The following is a 26,878-nucleotide window of genomic DNA, read 5'->3' as shown; positions in this document are numbered from 1 at the left end:
AATTTCAGAATACGGTTGCACACGTTTTTTCTGATCCGTTTTTGGAGTTCACACATGCGCAGATTGGAATTTCAATAGAACAATAGAAACTTTATTAAATTGCTGGAAAACTAATTCCAACAAAATAGCAAAACCGTTGGCAAAAACTGATGCAAACGGATAGAACCGTATGGGGAAAAACCGTATACGTTTTAATTTGGCGTCATACGGTTGTATAAGGTTGCATATGGTTTTTGCCATACGTTTTTTAGCGGAAACCCGTATACGGTAACCGTATTTGAAAAACGTGGTGTGAACCCAGCCTAAGAGGTAATGTCAGCCCCGAGATCAGTTTGTCTCGGAGGGGGGGGGGGGGGGGGGGTCCCAGCAGGCAGACCCTCTGTGCTCAGACACATATTCCCTGTCCTGCGGATAGGAGTAAAGTTTTATAAGCCAAATAACCCCTTTAATGATTCACCAGCACACGGCATATGAGTAAAGAAACATTTTTCTCAGATATTCTTGGTTATCATAACAGACATCGGAAAGCTTTCCCAAGATGTATCTGCTGATAGATTCACTTTCATACATTTTTGCTTTAGTAATAGAGAAATGGTTCAAAGAAAAGATGTTGCAGAAGTTACTAAACAGAGTGGTGTGGTGACAAGTTATCTTTATCAGGGCTAAAGAAGAACGTAAAGAAACCCCACTTCATAATATAGAAATTACACAAACCATTTGGTAGAACAAACCAGGCATCTCAAACACTCTTTTTTATATGATCTTTTCAGGGTTTCGCCTCTTTTGCATAGGGTCAATGGGGATATTTATCAAAGCTGTCTATGTCCCGCATTAATATAGACCAAACTACAGAGGGTTAGGCCGGTCTATTGTGCGCCTAATTTATTAAAGGTCTTGATAAATTCTGTGCACAGACTTCGGGATCTATGCTTTAGATTGTATTTAAACCTGCTCCAGCATGGTCTGACATTTCAGCGTCCTTTCAGCCGATGCGACTTGTCGCTGAAAAGTCGCTTTTGATAAATTCAGCACCAATGCATTTTTCTGTCTAAAATAGACTAGAATGCATCATGTTCTAAAAATCCTCTAAAGCAAAAGTCGCAGAAAAGTCGCACACATTTAGACTGCAACTTTCTGTGCGGCAAATTTAGACAGGAAAAAACTGTCTAAATCCTTTGATAAATCTCTCCCATTGATCCTGAAAGTGTTATTTATTTTTTTGCACCCTTGGTCCCAGGCTGCTGTATATGTGATAGGGGCTTAAATGCACAGCAAAAAGGCAAGAACAATGAAGAAAAATGAAGCAAATGAACGTCTTCTACTGTTGTCAGTCTGGAAGTGGTGAGATGTGTGTTGAAATTACTTTCATGAATTTTATTAAACTAGTTTTTATTGAAAAAAGTTTTCTTTTATAGTTACAGTTCCATGAAAGAAATAATGGCTTGGACAGACATTATTTCAGCCACAGAAGCCTAGTACCGACCTCAGGCTGGTATGACACCCACTGCGGCACCAATGTCTTGTACCAATAGTGTTTAAATTTGTCTCTCAGTATTGACAAAGGCATTTAAACAGTTCAAATGGCCAGCAATAGAGATCGCTCCATGTTGGCTACTAATGGCCATCCTCTGCTGATGAAAAATCAAGTCACGAACCCTCTCCATACACCTTAAACAGCACCAGGACAGATAAATCTGAGGGTACTCCAGTGGAAAACTTTTTATTTATTTATTTATTTTTTAATCAACTGGTGCCAGAAAGTTAAACAGATTTGTAAATGACTTCTATTAAAAAGTATTTACCCTTCCAGTACTTTTTAGTGGCTGTATGTTATCTTTTTGAATTACTTTTTAGTCTTGTCCACAGTGCTCTCTGCTGACACCTGATGCCCATATCAGGAATTGTCCAGAGCAGGAGAAAATCCCCCATTGCAAACCTATGCTGCTCTGGACAGTTCCTGACACAGACAGAGGTGTCAGCAGAGAGCACCGTGGACAAGACAAATAAGAAATTCAAAAAGGAAAGAATTTCCTCTGTAGCATACAGCTTAGGCTCTAATCTAGAAGCAGTGGTTGGGCCAGTGATGTCACTTTAGGGTTGGGATCATGCATGAGCTAGTGCATGTGCACTGGCTACCCTGCATGATCCGCCACTTTATCAGCACTGACTGCTGTAGGCAATATACGTAACTATCCCCTGGGCTGTAAGGACCATCACTGGGGCAGGGAGCAGAGTGATGAGTGAATGAATGCTATGATGCTGCTATGAATGGTTTTCATAGCAGCATCGGGAGTTCATATGTTCAGGCCAGCAGAAGTGATGTCACCACAGTACTGCTGGACTGAAGCATCATTAATGCAGGAAGCACCCACCCAGCTAAGGCTCCATTAGGACACGGCAGTGTGACAGCCATCGGGGGAGCCAGGGAGAATAGTAGGAGAAAAAATACTGCTTGCGCAATCTTTTTCTCCCGTTACTCTCGCTACAAAATAAGGGCACCCGATGGATCCCACTATAGTAAATGGTATCCATCGGGATCTGTTATTGCCCATTGTGCCCCATCCCGAGAAGTATGAAAGTAGCCTAAGAACCGGATAGTGGCAGTGGGCCCAGCACGACATGGTGGTAAAAAGGAGAGATAACAATACCCCTTTACGTCCTGTGAATTGTGAGATGAGGCCGCTTAATATCAGACTTGTCTCTCCAACAGATTCCACAGTTGCTCAATCTGATTAAGATTTGGGAAATTAAGAGACCATATTTACACCCCATTTCCCACATGAGTGAAGTTTTTGCAGTGTGGTAGGGGGCTTCATCCTGCCGGGGCCATTACCATTAGGGAATACTATTGCCATAAGGGGTGTACTTAGCCTGCAACAATGGAGAGGTAGCATAAAAAGTAAAATCCATATGAATATTGGTATTCAGTGTTTCCTAGTACAACATTACCCAGAGAATGGCACTTTCTCCCCCCAGCTTGTCTTTTTCCCATAGTGCCATCTCCTTGCTAGGAAGTGACATCCACACCTGGCCATCCACATGATGAAAAAAAACAGCAGACCAGGTCACCATGTTTCATTGCTCTGTGGCAGTGGTCTCCAAACTGTGAACCTCCAGCTCTTGCAAAACTACAACTCCACTACAACTCCACTGCTCATTGGTCTAGATCTAATGCTCATATGACCATTGGAGGTGCTGTTGGTGGCAGACAGGGGTCTAGTCTATGTCTACAAAGTATCTTGTATATGAGCTGCCTGTTCTGACACCTTTCTGTCATAGCCAGCATTATGTTTTTCAGCTATTTGTGCTACAATGTCTCTCTTGTATCAAAACAGCCTTCATTGAGACTCTTTAAATTAATTTTGGCATACCTTTCTGTCTCATATCTATCTATCCTATATATGTTACATAGCTCTCATTATGAGTGGCTAAAACTGGCCTTAGAATCTCTAATCGTCTTTGCTATTTGATCTTTGTTACGGTATCTCAAAAAGCTTCATTCTGAGAACAGCTCCTTGTGCCTGGTGCCAATAAATTACATTATATGCAAAGGCTAACACTGTAAATGTAAATTTTATTTCTTATTTTGATGTATGTTATTTTTCTAGTTATTGGTAAATACTACACTGATCTATGAATTGATTTTTATATATTTATGCATTCTTCTCTTTATAATAGGCTTAAAATACATTGTATGTAATAATGGGCAAACACCACCGATCACTGAGCAGCAGGTGGCGCTGTAACCTTCTGGTCACGGCCTATGAAACATAATGAGATGTGATTGCCTTGAGTACAGTAATTGAATTTTTTAAGTCTGGCATCTAGATTAGAAGCCATTATTCACTCTGTCATTCTAGGGTATGATAACTGCTGCTTTATGGAGTTGCCATGGGCTGACATTGAAGGTTTGAACCTAATTAAAATCTCATTTCACGTTGATCATGATGACTTTGCTGGCATATAATTGTTATGGGAAACACTTTACATTTGTAACATTTTCAAATATTCCCGATTGTACAGTGTGAAAGTAATTTTTTCATGAAAATAGTTATACCTAGATTTGTGCCATTTACTGTACGTACAGTCGGAATTTCTGAAAGCATCAAGAGTATTTATTTGTGTAAATGATTAAAGTAGATGTTTATTAATAAATAAATTAAACATAAAATGTAACAATAATAAAAAATTTATATGTATATAGAACTACGGGCTTGGTCATATCTGCATCCGTGTTTCTAGTTTTCTCCTCCGTCTTAGGAGCAGGACAACAAAAATGTCACTATTATTGGATCCATTACATGATGGATCTCTTTGACAGACCCCACCTGACAAATGATGTATTACTTACAAAAATCAGTCCAGTCGATTTTAACACTCCCCGTTGCTAGTATGCAAATATGTCCTTTTGCGCAGTGGAAGTGGGAACCGGCTTTCTGAGCTTCCCTGCCTCCTTTAACCGTGCTCCCATATGCCCGCCTATTTTCTGCATATGCATAAATCTTCACTCTCATGTCCTAATAGCATTAAAGCCTCTGTTCTTGTGCATGCTATGCTAAAGGAACAGCGCAGGCCCAGCCTTCTCCTCATTGCTCATCACCTAGGGATGTGGCGTGAGCGCTCTGCAATTCTAGTCATAAGACCGTGAAGACCTATGCATATTCAGAAGATGGGTGGGCATATGAAAGCACTGAAGAAGGAGGCAGGAAAGTTGACTCCCGCCTTCATTATGCAAAGGGACTTACCGTATTTTTCATCCTATAGGACGCACTGGCATATAAGACGCACCCAATTTATAGGTGCAAAATCTAAAAAAATTTAGATTTTGAACCCAATAGTGGTCTTCAACCTGCGGACCTCCAGATGTTGCAAAACTAAAACTCCCAGCATGCCCGGACAGCCATTGGCTGTCCGGGCATGCTGGGAGTTGTAGTTTTGCAACATCTGGAGGTCCGCAGATTGAAGACCACTGCATAGGAGGTAATACTCACGTGTCCCTGCCGCTCCGGACCCGTCACCGTTGCCCTGGATGTCGCTCCATCGCTGTTGCCGTGTCCCCGTCGCTCCGGAACGTCTCTGCTGCTGGGTATCCTTGCTCTCCGTCGCCGCCATCACGTCGTTACGCACGCCGACGCACGTACGCGACGACGTGATGACGAGGAAGGAGAGCGCCGGCCATACAGGGGATCCCTGAACGGAGAAGACACCGAGGAGGCAGGTAAGGTCCCTCCCGGTGTCCTGTAAGCACTAACTCGGCTATTCAGTCGGGCTGTTCGGGACCGCCGCGGTAAAATCGCGGTAGTCCCGAACAGCCCGACTGAACAGCCGGGTTAGTGTCACTTTCCCTTCAGACGCGGCGGTCAGCTTTGATCGCCGCGTCTGAAGGGTTAATACAGGGCATCACCGCGATGATGTCCTGTATTAGCCGCGGGTCCCGTCCATTGATGGCCACAGGGACCGCCGCGATAGGGGTGTATTCGCCGTATAAGACGCACCGACTTTTTCCCCCCAGTTTTGGGGAAGAAAAAGTGCATCTTATACGGCGAAAAATACGGTATTTGCTTACTAGCAACTGAGCCTGTAACTAAGAAACATCTTGACTGATTTTTGTAAGTAAAACATCATTTTACCCAGGTTTACCCGCACTATAACCCAGAGTGAATCAGCTGACAGTTTTCCTATAAAGAACTTCCAATACAGATATGAAAACACCTTAAATGAACCTTTTATTTTTCTTACAAATGTACATATTTACATTACTGGCATACGTACTGTTGCTTTGAAGTTCTAGGCTGGATGGTTAATGGCATTCTTGTTTGTTAAAAACTATTATATAACTTTTTCATCATAATTTCAGGGTAATTTTTTTGGTTGTGTCCTAATGTCCTGTTTTATGTTGGCCATACATTAGATAGAAGTCATTAAAAGCTGACAATCAACTAATGAGTGGTCATTGGAATTTTTTCATGCAGATCTGTCTAAATAGGCAACATGTAAAGATGACATGAGAAATAAGTTGTAGATTCCGAATGGATCTCACCCGTATACACAGAGGCCCTCATTTACTATTCTAAACCCGACTTCTTTTGTCGGGTTTTTTTGTCGCATCTTTGTCTGCCAGTCTGCGACACGATGCAACATTTTTTCCCCACGGACCCGATGTGGATTCTCCCAAACCCGAAAAAAGGGCGTAACCCGACATTTCTGAGCTTTCCCACGTATTTATAAAGGTTTCCAACCCGAATTTGTTGAATTGTTGTTGATTTTTTCCCGACAGCTCAGAGGAGTTGGAAACCAAAACCAACAAAACCCACGTGCGACAAACAGGATGCGACATAATAATAAATACCAGGGGAAAAAAGCAGTCGGGTAAGAAAGCAAGATAGACTTACAACCCGATTTTCTAAGTAAATGAGGGCCAGAATGTAAATAAATCACAAATTATGAGCATATTGGAAGCACTATGTTATGCTGACCTCAGCGGGGGGAACATTAATACTGTAACAAACCAATCAGTGTAGACTAGCTGTGCTACCAAACTGGTTTGGCTTTGGGCAAAAACCATTTAGGTTTCAGCATTATTCCTGCTCCAGAATGAGGAAGCTGGACTTTTTCTACCAGAGAGTACCAAGCCACTCACAAGTCTGGTCTTCATGTGGAACACTGCTGGTTCAGCAAACCGGTTGGAATTGGTGCAAGACACCAGGGCATCAGGCTAGCAGTGTAGTCAGCAGTCCAGGTTGAGCTCAAGAGCATCAATATGGTACACAGAGGTTAGGCAGAGACAGAGTCAATAACAGACAAGGGGATCAAGGAGGATGGAACAGATTTGGGGTCAACAATCTGAGTCAGGCACAGGAGAGACATGATGGTAGAGCAGAAGACAGGTATATGTCGAAACATGAATAGCACGATCAGATAGTGCAACAATGTAAACTGAGTTTCACAACAGCAACTTCAAAATACAGATACAAAGACTGCACAAGGAAGATCCAGAAAACATCTGGAGATACTAGAAAAAAAAGTAGATTATATCAAGACTTCATCTTACTCTTGATTAGTTGATCTTTAGTAATAGTTGAGCTGTGAGATAGTTACATAGCAGCTGCCACAAACAAATACAGGAAAAAGCAGAAAAACAGGATGATTTCTTCCATTTTTAACAATAGTGCTACAAAACTAAAAGATGTATCCAGATTATATCTTATACTATATTATATCCATAAGTCCTTCTCAAAAATACACATTTCACAACTAGGACAGATGTTTACTGGCTGGAAAGTTAGTAGTTAGAGATGAGCAAACTTACAGTAAATTCGATTCGTCACAAACTTCTCGGCTCGGCAGTTGATGACTTATCCTGCATAAATGAGTTCAGCTTTCAGGTGCTCCCGTGGGCTGGAAAAGGTGGATACAGTCCTAGGAGACTCTTTCCTAGGACTGTATCCACCTTTTCCTGCCCACCGGAGCACCTGAAAGCTGAACTCATTTATGCAGGATAAGTCATCAACTGCCAAGCCGAGAAGTTCGTGACGAATTGAATTTACTGTAAGTTCGCTCATCTCTATTAGTAGTCCTTCAGAGTGTAAGTCATGTAGGGTGTTCATCAATTGGAAAAGTTATTTTTATGACCTAAGAAATTGCTGTCTCCTGGGATTACTCTGCACAGCCTATATGAGATTGTTTTATTGATCCATTGCTTTCTTAAATAAAGTGATTACTGCATATCCAGGCTTCTGTGTCTTCTGCACGCAAACCTCACTTGTATGATCTTTCTTCATCTTTGATCTTCATTATATTAATTCATTTTGGTGGCTTCTTTCCAGTTTATTTAACATAGAACATATAGCTGTACAGAAATATAATCTCTTATAAATTATATTATCTCTGCACTAGGTATCTCTGGGTAAATAAAAAAAAAATACTTTATTGGTTCTCCTCAAGGTTTACAGGAAAAAATGGAAACTTATAGTAAGAGTATATTTTAGACAGGACATTACTTCAAAGTGAGTATTAAAGGGGTACTCCACTGGCCAGCATTTGGAACTAAATGCGGTGGTTGATCACGCCCCTTGTGATGTCACAGCCCTGCCCCCTCCATGCAAGTCTCTGGGAGGGGGCGTGGTCACGACGTCATGAGGGACGTTCCCGACCCCTGCAGCACGAAAACAGCATTCCAAACATTTAGTTCTGAATGCTGGCCAGTGGAGTATCCCTTTAAGGCCATTCTGCAGACGTTATACCCTTTTCTATTGCATTGGGTTGCTCATAAACTGCACACTTTGCAGACTTCTTCTTAATGTGTAGCAAGCAGCTTTTTTTACTCTATGATGTCATGATCACTAAATTAAGCCAAGCATTCTTAACTGATTGTAAATTTTACAATGACAACAGGTTAAACCAGAGCACAAACCAGGGAGCATAAAACATATATAAAACAGCAAACTGGCACAGACAAACAAAGCAGAGTCAAAACCAGAAAGTTTCACCGTTCCAAAACACTAAGCAAATGGGCAGTCAAAGAACAAGGCAAAGATCAGGAACACCAGAGATCAGGATAATAAATGCAGGAAAGGAGCTAGTGCTTGGAGAAATATATTTATCATAGGCAACATACAGAGAACAACTGAGGTTCTATATTTATAGCCCAGCTCCACAGGATGTGGACGTCAAGGCAATATACAATTGGTTTGTACTCCACCCTTCCTGACAGGGCTAGGCATCATCATGGCAATAAGAAAGGCCTCAGCTGATAACAGGAGGGATAAGAATGCAGACAGAAACCCATTACAGAGAGCTTTGCAGTTACAAGCATATATTCCATTAGGCAAGTTACATAGTATGGTTGAAAAAAGACATACATCCATCAAGTTCAACCAAGGAATTGAAGGAAAGGGGTATGGTTGGACTAAGGGAAATGGATGTCATTTAATATTTCTGCATAAGCATTAATGTTATTTTGTTCTAGGAATGTATCTAACACTGTTTTGGACCTTTTTAATTGTTCCAGCTTTGACCAGTTCCTGAGGTAGACTGTTCCATAAACTCACAGTCTTTTTATAAAGATTTTAAGGTACATTCTTTTTCCTGCGACAATGGGGTGGAAGGAGGGCAGAATGCATTCAAGCGGGGTTCAGACAACAGAATTTCCGAGCATAATTCCAATGCAGCAGAATCCCTTTACTGTCAATGGGATTCCACTGCACAGAGGCAATTCTGCAGCCAAAAGAATAAACTTGCTCCTTCTTTCGACAGACTAAGTGTAGAAAACATTGCCTTCTATGTGGATGTCCATGTGGTCCTAGTGACAACGGATACACTCTGCACAGGTTGGTCTCGGAACCCTGCCTTAGACATAAATTAGGGCCTAAAGATCGCTTACTGATTTTAACAATTAGATATACAGTGAGGCAAAAAAGTATTTAGTCAGCCACCAATTGTGCAAGTTCTCCCACTTAAAAAGATGAGAGAGGCCTGTAATTTTCATCATAGGTATACCTCAACTATGAGAGACACAATGAGAAAAAAAAATCCATAAAATCACATTGTCTGATTTTTAGAGAATTTGTTTGCAAATTATGGTGGGAAATAAGTATTTGTTCAATAACAAAAGTTCATCTCAATCCTTTGATATATACCCTATGTTGGCAATGACAGAGGTCAAACGTTTCCTGTAAGTCTTCACAAGGTTTTCACACACTGTTGCTGGTATTTTGGCCCATTCCTCCATGCAGATCTCCTCTAGAGCAGTGATGTTTTGGGTCTGTCGCTGGGCAACACAGCCATTCAACTCCCTCCAAAGGTTTTCTATGGGGTTGAGATCTGGAGACTGGCTAGGCCACTCCAGGACCTTGAAATGCTTCTTACGCAGCCACTCCTTCATTGCCTGGGTGGTGTGTTTGGGATCATTGTAATGCTTAAATACCCAGCCATGTTTCATCTTCCATGCCCTTGGTGATAGAAGGAGGTTTTCACTCAAAATCTCACGATACATGGCCCCATTCATTCTTTTCTTTACACAGATCAGTCGTCCTGGTTCCTTAACAGAAAAACAACCCCAAAGCATGATGTTTCCACCCCCATGCTTCACAGTAGGTATGGTGTTCTTTGGATGCAACTCAGCATTCTTTCTCCTCCAAACACAACGAGTTTTTACCAAAAAGTTCTACTTTGGTTTCATCTGACCATATCACATTCTCCTAATCCTCTTCTAGATCATCCAAATGCTCTCTAGCAAACTTCAGATGGGCCCGGACATGTACTGGCTTAAGCAGGGGAACACGTCTGGCACTGCATGATTTGAGTCCCTGGAGGCGAAGTGTGTTACTGGTGGTAGCCTTTGTTACTTTGGTCCCATTCACTAGGTCCCACCGTGTAGTTCTCGGATTTTTGCTCACCGTTCTTATGATCATTTTGACACCACAGGGTGAGAACTTGCGTGGAGCCCAAGATCGAGAGAGATTAGCAGTGGTCTTGTATGTCTTCCATTTTCTAATAATTGCTCCCACAGTTGATTTATTCACACCAAGCTGCTTGCCTATTGCAGATTCAGTTTCCATAGCCTGGTGCAGGTCTACAATTTATTTTCTGGTGTCCTTCGACAGTTCTTTGGTCTTGGCCATAGTGATGTTTGGAGTGTGACTGTTTGAGATTGTGGACAGGAGTCTTATACTGATAACAAGTTCAAACAGGTGCCATTAATACAGGTAACGAGTGGAGGACAGAGGAGACTCTTAACCCCTCGGGGACGGAGCCCATTATAACCCTATGGACGGGAGCATTTTTTGCAATTCTGACCACTGTCACTTTAAGCATTAATACTTTTCATTCTGATTCCGAGATAGTTTTTTTGTGACATATTCTACTTTATGTTAGTGGTAAATTTTTGTCGATACTTGCAACATTTCTTGGTGAAAAATTCCAAAGTTTGATAAAAAAATAGAAAATTTTGCATTTTTCTAACTTTGAAGGTCTCTGCTTGTAAGGAAAATAGACATTCCAAATAAATGATATATTGATTCACATATACAATGTGTCTACTTTATGTTTGCATCATAAAGTTAACATGTTTTTACTTTTGAAAGACATCAGAGGGCTTCAAAGTTCAGTAGCAATTTTCAAATTTTTCACAAAATTTTCAAAATCAGAATTTTTCAGGGACCAGTTCAGATTTGAAGTGGATTTGAAGGCCTTCATATTAGAAATACCCCATAAATGCCCCATTATAAAAACTGCACCCCTCAAAGTATTCAAAATGACATTCAGAAAGTTTGTTAACCCTTTAGGTGTTTCACAGGAATAGCAGTAAAGTGAAGGAGAAAATAAAAAATCTTCATTTTTGACATTTTAAATTTTTACAAGGTAATAGGAGAAAAAGCTCCCCCCCCCAAAAAAAAACAAAAAACATTTGTAACCCAATTTCTCTCGAATAAGTAGAGGGCTCAGAAGGGAAGGAGCAACAATGGGATTTTGGAGAGTGAATTTTTCTGAAATGGCTTTTGAGGGGCATGTCACATTTAGGAAGCCCCTATGGTGCCAGAACAGCAAACACGTGGCCTACTATTTTGGAAACTACACCCCTCAAGGCACGTAGCAAGGGGTCCAGTGAGCCTTAACACCCCACAGGTGTTTGACGACTTTTCGTTAAAGTCGGATGTGTAAATGAAGAAAAAATTTTTTTTCACTAAAGTGGAGTTTTTTCCCCAAATTTACAATTTTTACAAACGGGAGAAAATGCCCCCCAAAATTTGTAACCCCATCTCTTCTGAGTATGGAAATACCCCATGTTAGGACGTAAAATGCTCTGCGGGTGAACTACAAAGCTCAGAAGAGAAGGAGTCACATTTGGCTTTTGGAAAGCAAATTTTGCTGAAATGGTTTTTGGGGGGCATGTCGCATTTAGGAAGCCCCTATGATGCCTGAACAGCACAAAAAAAACACATGGCCTACTATTTTGGAAACTACACCCCTCAAGGAACGTAACAAGGGGTACAGTGAGCCTTAACCCCACAGGTGATTGACGAACTTTCGTTAAAGTGGGACGTGAAAATGAAAAATTTTATTTTTAACACTAAAATGCTGGTGTTACCCCAAACTTTTCATTTTCACAAGGAATAATAGGAGAAAATGCCCCACAAAATTTGTAACCCCATTTCTCTCGAGTAAGGAAATACCTCATATGTGGATGTAAACTGATCTGCGGGTGCACTAGAGGGCTCAGAAGGGAAGGAGCGACATTGGGCTTTTGGAGAGCGAATTTTGCTGAAATAGTTTTTGGGGGCACGTCGCATTTAGGAAGCCCCCATGATGCCAGAACAGTCAAAAAAAAAAAAACACATGGCATACTATTTTGGAAACTACACCCCTCAAAGAATTTAATAAGGGGTGCAGTGAGCATTTACACCCCACTGGCATTTGGCATATCTTTGGAACAGTGGGCTGTGCAAATGAAAAATTACATTTTTCATTTTTACGGACGACTGTTCAAAAAAATCTGTCACACCTGTGGGTCGTAAATGCTCACTGCACCCCTTGTTACATTCCGTGAGGGGTGTAGTTTCCAAAATGGGGTCACATGTGGAGGGGGTCCACTGTTCTGGCACCATGGGGGCTTTGTAAACACACACAGCCTTCAATTCCAGCCTAATTCTCTCTCAAAAAGCCCAATGGCGCCCCTTCTCTTCTGAGTATTGTAGTTCACCCACAGAGCACTTTACATCCACATATGGGGTATTTATATACTCAGAAGAAATGGGGTTACAAATTTTGTGGGGCTTTTTCCTATTACCCCTTGTGAAAATGAAAAATTTGGGGTAACACCAGCATTTCAGGGGAAAAAAATCAAATTTTTAATTTTCATGTCCAACTTTAACAACAAATTTGTCAAAGAGCTGTGGGTTGTTAAGGCTCACTATACCCCTTGTTACGTTCCGTGAGGGGTGTAGTTTCCAAAATGGGGTCATATGTGGGTGTTTTTTTTTTGCGTTCATGTCAGAACCGCTGTAACGATCAGCCACCCCTGTGCAAATCACCAATTTAGGCCTCAAATGTACATGGCGCTCTCTCACTCCTGAGCCATGTAGTTCGTCCACAGAGCATTTTACGTACACATATGGGGTATTTCCGTACTCAGAAGAAATTGCGTTAGAAATTTTGGGGGTCTTTTTCTCCTTTTACCTCTTGTGAAAATGAAAAGTATGGGGCAACACCAGCATGTTAGTGTAAATATTGTAATTTTTTTACACTAACTTTGCCTTTTCATAAGGGGTAAAAGGAGAAAAATCCCCCCAAAATTTGTAACGCAATTTCTCCCGAGTATGGAAATACCCCACATGTGACCCTAAACTGTTGCCTTGAAATTCGACAGGGCTCTGAAGTGAGAGAGCGCCATGCGCATTTGAGGCCTAAATGAGGAATTTGCAATAGGGGTGGACCCGGTTACAAGGATGGGGCTTGTCTCCACCAAAACCCTACAGCAGTGTTTCCCAAACAGGGTGCCTCCAGCTATTGCAAGACTCCCAGCCTGCCAGGACAGTCTATGGCTGTCCGGCAATACTGGGAGTTGTGGTTTTGCAACAGCTGGAGGCTCCGTTTAGGAAACACTGCTGTATGAGACGTTTTTCATTTCTATTGGGGGGGGGGGGGGGGGATCGTGTAAGGCGGTGTATATACTTTTTATTATTTGTTAGTGTAGTGTAGTGTTTTTAGGGTACATTCACACAGGCAGGGGTTCACAGTAAGTTTTCCACTGGGAGTTTGAGCTGTGGTGGAAAATTTGCCGCAGCTCAAACTTGTAGAGGGAAACCCACTGTAAACCCACCTGTGTGAATGTAACCTGTATATTGACAGGGGGGGGGGGGGGCGCCCCAAACCTTCAGCTTTGGCAAAATGACAACTCCCAGATTGCACTGACAGACCATACATGCTGGGAGTTGTAGTTTTACAACAGCTGTAGGCACACTGGTGGGGAACCACTGAGTTAGAAAAAAACTCTAGCTCAGTGATTCCAACCTGTGTGCCTCCAGCTGTTGCAAAACTACAACTCCCAGCATGTGCGGTCTGTCAGAGCATTCTGGGAGTTGTAGTTTTGCAACAGCTTGAGGCACACGGGTTGGAATCACTGAGTTAGGAAACAGACTCTAGCTCAGTGTTTCCCAACCAGTGTGCCTACAGCTGTTGCAAAACTACAATTCACAGAATGGCCAGGCAGTCAGGGATGCTGGGCGTGTAGTTCTGCAATATCTGGCCCTTCATATGTTGCAGAACTACAACTCCCAGCATGCCTGGGCATGCTAGGAGTTGTAGTTATGCAACAACTGGGGAAGAACAGTTTGGAGACCGCTAAGTAGTGGTCTCCAAACTGTAGCCCTCAAGATGCTGCAAAACTACAACTCCAAGCATGCCCAGACTGTCCGGGCATGCTGGGAGTTGTAGTTCTGCAACATATGAAGGCCCAGATATTGCAGAACTACACGCCCAGCATCCCTGACTGTCTGGCCATGCTGGGAATTGTACTGTTGCAACATCTGGAGGGCTACAGTTTGGAGACCACCGTATAGTGGTCTCCAAACTGCTACTTCAGATGTTGCAAAACTACAACTCCCAGCATGCCCAGACAGTCAGTGCATACTGAAAGTTGTAGTTTTGCAACATCTGGAGGACCACAGTTTAGAGACCACTACACAGTGGTCTCCAAACTGTGACCCTCCAGATGTTCCAAAACTACAACTCCCAGCATGCCCAGACAGCCTTTGGCTGTCTGGGCATGCTGGGAGTTGTAGTTTTGCAGCTTTTAGAAGGCCACAGACAAGATCCCTTACCGCTATCTTCACTGCAGCCTTCTCCACGCCGCACTCCTCCTGCTGCCGCAAATCGCTGGTCTGAATTGACCATCGATTTGCGGCGATCGCCGACATATGGGGTTTCAGGACCTCCTTATGCATTACCACGGGATGCCTGCTGATAGATATCAGAAGTCATCCTGGTCCGATCACCGCCCGGCGATAGGCGGTGATCGGAAATGTGGAGGGCATACAGCTACGCCCTCCGTCCTTAAGTACCAGGACGCGAGGGCTTATCCATATGCCCTCCGTCCCCAACAGGTTAAAGAAGAAGTTATAGGTCTGTGAGAGCCAGAAATCTTGCTTGTTTGTAGGTGACCAAATACTTATTTTCCACTATAATTTGCAAATAAATTCTTTAAAAATCAGACAATGGGGTTTTATGGATTTTTTCTCTCTCATTATGTCTCTCGTAGTTGAGGTATACCTATGGTGAAAATGACAGGCCTCTCTAATCTTTTTAAGTGGGAGAACTTGCACAATTGGTGGCTGACTAAATACTTTTTTGCTTCACTGTATCATATTATACTGACAGTAGAGTTAACCTGATCTAACCTATAGGAATATATGTATTAGCCATGCATGATTGGTGCATATTAATTTGAAAGCTTATCAACGGAAGGAACTTCGGGTTCTCTGGTGGACCAGTTTGACCCTGTTAGTAGGCTAGACAGACATAGCAATAGCTTCTCAAGCCAGATGGAGGAATGTTCTTAATATATGTGAAGGACTTTTATGCTTCAGTACCAATAATTTATTTCAGTTTTAAAATCCTATTTTGAGATTCTTTTCCTTTACCAAAAGTGAGTTTAACTGTGGGAAAGTAATTTTACATATTCATTTAATTATATTTATAAGCCTCCCATGGCTATCATTACCATGATGAGCAGATTAAATAATACAGCCATACCCTGAAAGTACAGACCCGTTTAATAAACTGACAGCCATTTGAATGCAATTTCATTTTTGGCTGTTCATCAATATTTACTAATAACTAACATATGTTATGTCAGAGCAATATCTAGAAAATGTGCCAAAGCCATACAAACTCACAGCTTAAAATCTATTGCTACTATTTCTAAATAAAGAAGAAAAGAAATTTGGCTTTATCGATGAGAAGACTTTTCTCATTTACTTCTGTTTTATTCTTTAACAAGCAATCTCAAGAGTGGGGGAACAGCTTCGTAATATTTTTAGTTTTAAGTTGTTACTAAATAAAATAGCCAATAAAGTACAAAAAAAGACCAATGATAGCTGGCTGCTACAACTACCACCAGTCCACCACCTGCTGTATGTTGGCCACTACCCACCATCAGTCAACCACCACCTGCTGTCCGCTAGCTATCAGAACTCCCACCATTCCAGCATCACCTGCTGGACGCTGGCTACTAAAACTCCCACCAGTCCACCACTGTCAGCTGATGGCTTTTTATACAAAAGCTTTTTCTTCTTCACTTTATTTAGATACTGTTACGCCTAGCGCTCCGGGTCCCCGCTCCTCCCCGGAGCGCTCACGGCGTCTTTCTCCCTGCAGCTCCCCGGTCAGTCCCGCTGACCGGGAGCGCTGCTCTGTCATGGCCGTTGGGGATGCGATTCGCACAGCGGGACGCGCCCGCTCGCGAATCGCATCCCAGGTCACTTACCCGTTCCCGTCCCCTGCTGTCATGTGCTGGCGCGCGCGGCTCCGCTCTCTAGGGCGCGCGCGCGCCAGCTCCCTGAGACTTAAAGGGCCAGTGCACCAATGATTGGTGCCTGGCCCAATTAGCCTAATTGGCTTCCACCTGGTCCCTGACTATATCTATCCTCCTCCCATGCACTTCCTTGCCGGATCTTGTTGCCCTTGTGCCTAGTGAAAGCGTTTTGTGTGTTTAAAGCCTGTGTACCAGAACTTCTGCTATCTCCCCTGACTACGAACCTTGCCGCCTGCCCCCGACCTTCTGCTACGTCCGACTTTGCTTCTGCCTACTCCCTTGTACCTCGCCTATCTTCAGCAGCCAGAGAGGTGAGCCGTTGCTAGTGGATACGACCTGGTCACTACCGCCGCAGCAAGACCATCCCGCTTTGCGGCGGGCTCTGGTGAAAACCAGTAGTGTCTTAGAACCGGTCCACTAGCACGGTCCTCGCTATCCCTCTCTGGCACAGAGGATCCACTACCTGCCAGCCGGCATCGTGACAGTAGATCCGGCCATGGATCCCGCTGAAGTTCCTCTGCCAGTTGTCGCTGACCTCCCTACGCTGGTCGCCCAGCAAGCTCGTCAGATCGCCCAACAAGATCACCAGCTGTCGTACTTGACCACCATGACACAGCAACTCCAGTCACAACTACAGCAAGTACAGTCACAGCTACAGCAGCAACAACCATCTCCTCCGCCAGCTCCTGCACCCCTTCCGCAGCGAGTGGCCACTCCTAGCCTCCGCCTGTCCTTGCCGGACAAATTTAATGGGGACTCTAAGTTTTGCCGTGGCTTTCTTTCGCAATGTGTCGGACCAGTTTCCTACTGAAAGGTCTAAGGTGGCTTTCGTAGTCAGTCTTCTGTCTGGAAAAGCTCTGTCATGGGCCACACCGCTCTGGGACCGCAATGACCCCGTCACTGCCTCTGTACACTCCTTCTTCTCGGAAATTCGAAGTGTCTTTGAGGAACCTGCCCGAGCCTCTTCTGCTGAGACTGCCCTGCTGAACCTGGTCCAGGGTAATTCCTCCGTTGGCGAGTACGCCATACAATTCCGTACTCTTGCCTCTGAACTATCCTGGAATAATGAGGCTCTCTGCGCGACCTTTAAAAAAGGCCTATCCAGCAACATTAAAGATGTTCTGGCCGCACGAGAGACTCCTGCTAACCTGCATGAACTCATTCATCTAGCCACTCGCATTGACATGCGTTTTTCTGAGAGGCATCAAGAGCTCCGCCAGGAAAAAGACTTAGATCTCTGGACACCTCTCCCACAGTCTCCACTGCAATCTGCGCCTAGGCCTCCCGCCGAGGAGGCCATGCAAGTGGATCGGTCTCGCCTGACCCTGGAAGAGAGGAATCGCCGTAAGGAAGAGAATCTTTGTCTGTACTGTGCCAGTACTGAACATTTTTTGGTGGATTGCCCAATCCGTCCTCCACGTCTGGGAAACGCACGCTCGCACCCAGCTCTCGTGGGTGTGGCGTCTCTTGATGCTAAGTCGGCTTCTCCACGTCTCACGGTGCCTGTTCGGATTTCTACTTCAGCCAGCTCTTCCCTCTCAGCCGTGGCCTGCCTGGACTCTGGAGCTTCTGGGAATTTTATTCGGGAGTCCTTAGTGAATAAATTCCGCATTCCGGTGACCCGTCTTGTCAAGCCACTCCACGTTTCCGCGGTCAACGGAGCCAGGTTGGATTGCACCGTGCGTTTCCGCACGGAGCCCCTCCTAATGTGCATCGGACCTCATCACGAGGAAATTGTATTTTTGGTCCTTCCTAATTGCACTTCTGAAGTTCTCCTTGGACTACCCTGGCTTCAACACCATTCCCCAACCCTGGATTGGTCCACTGGGGAGATCAAGAGTTGGGGCCCCTCTTGTTCCAAGGACTGCCTTCAACCGGTTCCCAGTACTCCCTGCCGTGACCCTGTGGTTCCTCCTGTATCCGGTCCCCCTAAGGTCATTAAGGACTCTGCCTGCCACAGGAAATGCCTCTCCCCCCCTCCCAGTCCCATCAGGCAAGCCCCTGTGTCCCCGCATGGCCCTCGTCCTGGTGTCACACTGCCCCGTGCCAGGTCTCGCCCTCTGCCCTCTCTCCCCATTCCTACTCCTGCTGTTCTGCCTGCCGTTGAGGAATCCCTCCATCCTTTCCCGGTGTCCTCATCCCAGGGGAGGCAGTTACCGGATAAAGAGAAGGGGAGACCTAAGGGGGGGGTACTGTTACGCCTAGCGCTCCGGGTCCCCGCTCCTCCCCGGAGCGCTCACGGCGTCTTTCTCCCTGCAGCTCCCCGGTCAGTCCCGCTGACCGGGAGCGCTGCTCTGTCATGGCCGTTGGGGATGCGATTCGCACAGCGGGACGCGCCCACTCGCGAATCGCATCCCAGGTCACTTACCCGTTCCCGTCCCCTGCTGTCATGTGCTGGCGCGCGCGGCTCCGCTCTCTAGGGCGCGCGCGCGCCAGCTCCCTGAGACTTAAAGGGCCAGTGCACCAATCATTGGTGCCTGGCCCAATTAGCCTAATTGGCTTCCACCTGGTCCCTGACTATATCTATCCTCCTCCCATGCACTTCCTTGCCGGATCTTGTTGCCCTTGTGCCTAGTGAAAGCGTTTTGTGTGTTTAAAGCCTGTGTACCAGAACTTCTGCTATCTCCCCTGACTACGAACCTTGCCGCCTGCCCCCGACCTTCTGCTACGTCCGACTTTGCTTCTGCCTACTCCCTTGTACCTCGCCTATCTTCAGCAGCCAGAGAGGTGAGCCGTTGCTAGTGGATACGACCTGGTCACTACCGCCGCAGCAAGACCATCCCGCTTTGCGGCGGGCTCTGGTGAAAACCAGTAGTGTCTTAGAACCGGTCCACTAGCACGGTCCTCGCTATCCCTCTCTGGCACAGAGGATCCACTACCTGCCAGCCGGCATCGTGACAGATACCAATCCTGATGCAACTCTGAAAACAGAAATTAAGGTTTGTCCAGGGTCCAAGTTTAAGAATTACGACTCTAACAACATTGAGTGACATCACAAGGCCTAGCATCAATTATCAGTTCAATAATGCCTGCTGGCTACAAATACCTTTAGTCTACCACTGCCTGCTGACACTAACAGGCATATTGTGCGCTTGAAGGAAAAAGTACTTTCTTAGACCCATGGTATAAAGCCAGAATGGGTGAATTTTTTTCACCTTCCGAGAAGGAAGCTAAATTGAATTTCATAGGGACAAGTTACACAGCTACCTTGCCATGGCTTTTCAACACATGCCAAGCAGGGTTCCACTCTCCGCTACCACTGAATCAAGGCTTCACTATCACTGCCAACGCTACCTCAGCAAGGGGTAAGATCAGCAGCAGTATCTTCACATTAGAGTACATGATGACAAAGCTTTTTTTCATCTGGTCTTACAACCTGAAATTAATCATCACCAAAGGGATGTACTGCTACTACCAGCCAGACCTACCCATACACAACCCACCATTATCCCAAAAAAGGGATAATTTTTTTAACTTTTCAATGTCAAGACGAAACGGAAAAAAAATATCATTGTTCGACAAAATGGAAGAAAAAACGCCATTTTGTAACTTTTGGAGGCTTCTGTTTCTACGCAGTACATTTTTCTGTAAAATGACATCTTACCTTTATTCCCTAGGTCCATATGATTAAAATAATTCCCTACTTATATAGGTTTGATTTTATAATACTTCTGAAAAAAAATCATAACTACATGCAGGAAAATTTATACGTTAAAAATTGTCCCCGTCTGACCCCTATACTTTTTTTTTCCACGTATGGGGCGGTATGGGGGATAATTTTTTGCACCGTGATATGAAGTTTTTATCGGTACCATTTTTGTTTTGATTGGACTTTTTGATCGCATTTTATTCATTTTTTATGGTATAAAAAGGGACCAAAAATACGCAATTTGGGACTTTGGATTTTTTTTTGCGCATACGCCATTGACCGTGCGCTTTAATTAATAATATATTTTTATAGTTTGGATATTTACGCATACGGCGATACCATATATGTTTATTTTTTAGACTTTTTTTATGGGAAAAGGGGGTGATTAAAACTTTTATTAGGGAAGGTGTTAAATCTAGTGTTATAGCCCTCATAAGGGACTATAACATGCAGTACATTGATTCAATACACTGATAAATGCCTTTGGATTTCAGGATTGGAGCAATCAATCGCCGATCGGACGCTCAGTAGGCAGGGTCTGGCACCCTCCTGTTGCGTTCTGGGATGCGCGCTATTAGCCCTGGGTCCAGGCTACCGTTAGACGCCGGGACTGGCTCGATATGACGCGGGGTCACCGTGTGACACCGCATTATATCACGGGAGTGGGACCAGGATGTACAGGTACATCCTGAGTCCCCAAGAGGTTAAAAACATCTCAGGCAATATGGTCGCTCCCATAATAATGTACTGAAAATCAAATTTAAAGTACAATCAGAAAGTAGAAACGGGTTGGCAAGAAGATTTTGTAAGATCTTACTCAGTAAAATGAAATCTAGGTGATACATCCCCTTTAAGTCTGGGTTCACTTACAGTATTTTGATCAGTATCTTAGACAAAACCAGACAAAAAAAAAAGGAGCAAATCTTCCCATGATTGTTTTTTTCTGTGTCTGCTCCACCTCTGGTTTGTGTGAACCCAGCCTAAGGGTACGTTCAGATTTACAGCGTTTTTTATGCTGCGGATCCGCTGCTGAAGGACCTCTGCATGCTGCCTTTACATGTGCCTGCTCGGAGCGACAATACGCCGCTACGTGCAGACACACTGAAGTGATGTGCGAGTCGCTGCACATGTGCGGTTTACTCGCACACATCGCGACCACTCCCCCTGCTCTATGAGCTAGGCCGAGAGCTGCCGCGACTTGCGAGTATACTGCGCATGCGCGCGGCAACTCGCACATCGCAGTGTGTCTGCTCGTAACGGCATATTGCGGCTCCGAGCAGGCACATGTAAAGGCAGCATACAGAGGTACTTCAGCGGTGGATCCGCAGCGAAATACGCGCTGTAAATCCGTTCGTATCACCTTAATGGAGTTTCACTGTCTCACCTTAGTGTTCAATAGAAAATTGCATGAAACTTGATGTATCTGGGAATATACTAAAGGAAAATATGAATAAATTAGATATAAGACTATGTTGAAGCGTGCAGCTAGAAAATAGTTGCAACATAGTTGAATAAGATATTGCAAGTACTCTCAAGAACTAATATCTTCATTCATGGCCTGGAATAGACACATAAAAGCTGTAATCTTATTATGACATTACAAGATATATGCTGTGTACATATTTGGTTTACTTCTGCATGTTCTTTGTGGTATCTAATATGTTTTACTCATGTTTCAGAAACAAATTAAGACGGAAGTATGTCTCTCTTGACATACTGAATTTCCTAATAAGAGTAAACAGGAGTTGTGTGTAAGAGGGGTACACTCCATTATAAAAGTCTGTTAACGTGAGTAATGGACAGCATTGCTTGATTTTCCAATCATTTGCTTCAGTGTTCTTCAGGCTCAGTTCCTTAGGGATGGTTCATAATAGACATAGCAGAAGAAGAGAAGAGAGCTGCCTGATTGAAAACAACTTAATAACATCATTAGAAAGACGACAGGCTCTCGCTGCTCCACCAAAGACCCTTTTAGTCCTGACCTAAAGCTAACCACATATTGGCCTGTCTGTTACTTTTCAGCACAAGATTATTTGGTTGACCATTATTTTTCTTTAAGAGCCAATTTAAGGATTGGAAAGATCTTACAGTGCCGTTGTGTAAATCAGTATTACAGCATATAGAGGTTAATATATACTGCTTAAACTAAAGATAACCACAAAGAAGCATACCGGAAACATTTAAATGGCTTATATATAACCGTACAAAAAATATACATGCTCTTTTATTCTGGAAGTGCAGTTGTGTATCTATTGTTGTGTTTGATATTACAACTAAAGTTGTTGTCTCAAAAAGGCAACACCTGTCCATACGTCTTATTACAGCATATTGACATCTTAGAGGGAACTTCCCTCTCTATAAGCCAGAATAAAGAGCTTCTCCATACAATTGACTTCTACTCTGGTGAACATGAGCTATCTATGTATTACACAGATGGCTATTCGTCTGCATGGCCACCATGTAATTCTACTGCTGCAATCAGATGGCAATGAGACTTGGCTCATGAGTAACTAGGCAAACAATAAGAACCTTTGGAACAACCTGCCGTGGACAGATAAGGAAAACGTAAAGTTATTTTGTCTCAATATCAGAAGACAACATTTGACCAGAAAAACTAAAGTAGATACCAATGTTATGATTTAGGACTTATTTTATATATCAGATTTGACCATCAGTTAATCCACTATGCACTTTTCAGAATAACATGAAACCATGTGCCAGAATATAGCAGTGCAGCATAACTTAAATACATCACAAAATGCACCAAGAAATGGCAAGAAAATAAAAAATGGAGGGTTAAAAGCCTCAAAGAAACACTGCCATCAACATAAAATATTGATATTTTGTAGATATAGTAATTCTAAAACTCTCTCTAACATGTTTTTGAAAAATATTGTGGTTTTTACCTTTTATTTGGCTGTTATAATTCCAGCCACTAAATGTCCCCATACAGGCTAATATGTTATTTGGTTCCTGGCCAAGTCATCTATGTGAAAGCTGACACAGCTTGCTTAGGTACACATCCCCTGCTAGGGAGAGGAGTGTAGGAGAACTGAGCAGCACAATGGGGCTGTTATCAGATCAGAACTAGGGTCAACACAGATAGAAATGACAGGGACATGATTATAATTACAGTGTAATAGACTTTTTTTTTAAGAACACCTATTAACAGAGCACCTGGCACTGCTCCCGGGACCTATATGTGATGTGTACTGCGGTCACTAGGTAGTGTGATTGCACTTCATGCGGACATGCAGTGGTGCTCACGCTTGAGGAGTTCCATGTAACATGCATCCAGTAAAGACAGAAAAAAAGAAGCGGTTCACTCACCAGTCCTGTTGCTGTGCGCTTTATTAGGTAAAGTAGTTACATAGGCAATGAACAGTAAGATGGAAACGGCAGGGCAAGAGGAGTTGTGGAGCCCCCTGGTCGTTTCTTCAGGCCCGGAATTGACTTTTTTTTAAGGTTGTGCATGCAAGAACCCCTTAACATTCTTAAGGAAGCAGATGCTGATAGCGGTTAATACCGGACATCTCTGATTGGGCCGATGTGAGGCATTAACCCTTTAGACAATGTGGTCCAATTTGATTGCCTTGTCTAAATGTGGGTTACTTACTTCCCGGCTAGCTCAGCAGGCTAATCAGGACCACCACAACAAAATCACAGGGTCCTGATCAGCTGAGAAGACAGCAGGGGGGCCCTTACCTTCCTCCTCGCCATCCAATTGGCACTCCAATACTGCAGGAAGCCATGGCAGCCTGAAACAATGAAGCACTGATAACTCTGATCAATGCTGTGCTATGGCATAGCATTGAACACTGTGTGGTGGCCCAGTACAGGAGTTGCACTCCCGTACCCTTTCTGTCCTGTGTGGCAGACTCTATTTCAGTGACCCCTGAGTCCACCCTTATTGAATGTATCTTGTATGGTTAATATGTTCCTTGTGTTATGTACGAGATTGTCTTTATAATGTTCATATGCATTTAAATGTTGTTACCAAGTCCTGTAACCAGGGAAGGTGTCAGTGACCAGGTGACTTGTGAATGACCTATGGGGCCCCTCTAAAACACTCCCTTATAAACCCAGGGAGGAGCTATCTAGTTAAGTTCTGAGTCTAAGCTCTGCTGAGGTACAGTCAAGACCTGAGAGTGTCTGGTGTCCTGAGGAGACCCAAGGCCTAGTCAAGCAGCCATGCTTCCATCACCAAGTTCCCCACAGGTGAACGTCAAAGCCTGGTAAACTACACAAGGGGTGAAGTCGAGTCAGTCCTAGCAAAGTCAGTCTAAATTCAGTGTGGGTCTGCAGCATTATGTCCAAGTCCACTACAAGTCCCAGCAAGCCCTCGAGTCTCTGAAGTCACTGGTCAACTCCTTGGGTCTAACTGAGCTGTAAAGACTATTCCATCTGCCTGCCTCAATAAAGCTGCCGTTGTTCCGTAACTTGACATCAGAGTCAAGAGTCAGAGGCCCTACCTCGGGTGGTGCAGAGGTTAACCACGCCCTGGCATCAGGAATACAAGGGGTTAATGCCATCTGCCCCTAGGGTAATAACATCTGCCCTCATCACACCCTCACCACAAATGTATGCAATCTAAAGATTTCATGTAATAGTCCTACATGGGGACTAAAAAAGTGTAAAAAAAAAAGTCAATTAATGTGAATTAACCCCTTTTCCAATAAAAGTTTGAATAATCTCCTTATACTCATTTTTGAAATAAAAAAAAACAGCATAGAGGATAAGAGTCTGATCGCAGGGGGTCCAATTGTGATTTTAAGAACCGGGATCTGCAGTCAGACTAGAGTGGCAGTTCAAGCATGCATCACTGATGTATTAATTGTCTATGAAAGCTGCAAGAGATAGACCAGCACTGTACGTGGACCACCCTGTGAATTGAGGATAATTGTTATAGACTGGAATACCCCTTTATGTTAGATAAGCTCATGCATTGTATGCTAATTAGCCCTGAAGTGTCTGCTGGGTGTGTCTAGGCTTTTCAATTGTCTTACTACATTACTAAGTCATCCCCTGTTTCGTTGATTGTCATGGATGTCGCCTTTGATGTCATTCACAGATCACTCTGTATATGCCGCTACTGGGGACCAATAGCTGTAGGTTCAGAAAGGTATATTTATGTGAAGAAAAGAAAAACCGGCCACTCACCATGTTCGTCTTCTTGCTTTATTGCATAAATACTCACATCAAGATTATTCTGCAGGTTTTAAGACCATTGGGGCTATCATCCAAGACCATTGGAAGATCCTCCAACATGACCCAATTTTAAGAAAAATCATTCCAGAAAAACCTGGATTCGCGTATAGGAGAGCACCGACCATTAAGAACAACATCGCACCCAGCAAACTAAAAAAGAGGAAAAAGAGAGGGTAACAAGAATCCCGAATTAAATAGAGGTTGCTTCAAATGTAAGAACAAATCATGCAAATTATGTGCAAATATGAAAAATAAAATAACAACCTTTTCCAGTAACCAAACAGGTGAAACATTTTCTATAAAGACACACATAGATTGTGGATCCACTCATGTTATTTACCTAATAGAATGTACTTGCCAACTACAATATATAGGCCGTACATCACAAACCCTCAGGAACAGATTCAACGGACACAGGTATAACGTTATCCACAAATACCTGAAACACAGTGTGTCGAGACATGCTCTAGAAGCTCACAACAGTGAATTCAGGGATTTTACAGTGACAGCCCTTGAACAAATCCCCGAGGATTCTACAGACCGTTTTAATAACCTGTGCAAGAGGGAATCATTCTGGATTTTCAGGATGAATACACTTCAGCCACTGGGTCTTAATGAATGTTTAGAAAATGTCTGAAGTCAGACATGTACATCCAGCCATTTAGTTTTATTTACACATACAATTATGTCTATACACGATTAGACATACCATTTCACTCTATTTTATACATTTTTTCCATGGCAACGATTTTTAGTCACATTTATACACCACATTCCCGCTAGTACACTTTTGGTTCAAAACATAACATGCTCCAGATAGGAGACCATGCTCCTTATGCCCATTTCCCAAACATTCTCTTTCAAACCACTCTAATACCACCACACACCCATTCGTCCTCCCATTCATAAATTCACATGTAAGGATCGACTTACTATCAACAAGCCCCAAGCAAGGAACCACGCTCGCGCACTATAGGGTTGTCAGCGCTGTGCGCAAGCGCAGTACCCATAGGAACAATCTGAGTCCCATCTACGCTCACAGACTAAATTGTCAATGGAGTTGTGCGCACGCGCAGTATCCACACTACCTGCCGAAGTCCCATCCATGTCGGCAGTGCGCAAGCGCCACGCTGATACACACTGACAAACTTCACGGACACATTAACTGGTTATGTCCCGGGTTCCCTCGGCCATACCCCGAGGCAGGATGTGACATGACATCACTGTACAAACACCGCTACACCACTCCACTAGCGTATTGCAACAGCCCATAATAGACTACCTACTGCCGTTATCCCAATGTACATCACACACAAACTCTTACTAGCTAAGGCTTGTTTATTCATTTCTGGTTTTATTTAATATTTTTTTACTTTTTTTTTTTACATTTTAGAAACGCATTGAGCCAACAATCAAATTTTAGCATGTTGAGCTTCAGTTTTAATATCATATGTTTTTTGTTTACAACCTGTGCTTACACGCTTGGAGAG

The 26,878-nt window shown here is 43.6% G+C and overlaps 1 long non-coding RNA gene across 2 annotated transcripts in view; it reads left to right on the top strand.

Moving 5' to 3' along the window:
- The window catches only part of LOC130369415 (uncharacterized), a 32,069-nt gene extending 6,419 nt beyond the window's left edge, over positions 1 to 25,650 (top strand). The window contains exons 2-4 of one of the 2 annotated variants that reach the window (XR_008892746.1): positions 1,238 to 1,341; positions 25,252 to 25,302; positions 25,396 to 25,650. This is a non-coding gene — a long non-coding RNA (uncharacterized LOC130369415). Of the gene's footprint in view, positions 1 to 927; positions 1,342 to 25,251; positions 25,303 to 25,395 lie in introns of those variants that run through there. The other variant, XR_008892745.1, reaches the window with a different exon arrangement.
- Positions 25,651 to 26,878: the final 1,228 nt, after the last annotated feature.

This window comes from Hyla sarda, chromosome 4 (assembly GCF_029499605.1).
Source record: "Hyla sarda isolate aHylSar1 chromosome 4, aHylSar1.hap1, whole genome shotgun sequence".
Classification (NCBI taxonomy): domain Eukaryota; kingdom Metazoa; phylum Chordata; class Amphibia; order Anura; family Hylidae; genus Hyla; species Hyla sarda.
The sequence above is the reverse complement of the archived record's forward strand: the minus strand, read 5'-3'. Positions and strand labels throughout refer to the sequence as shown.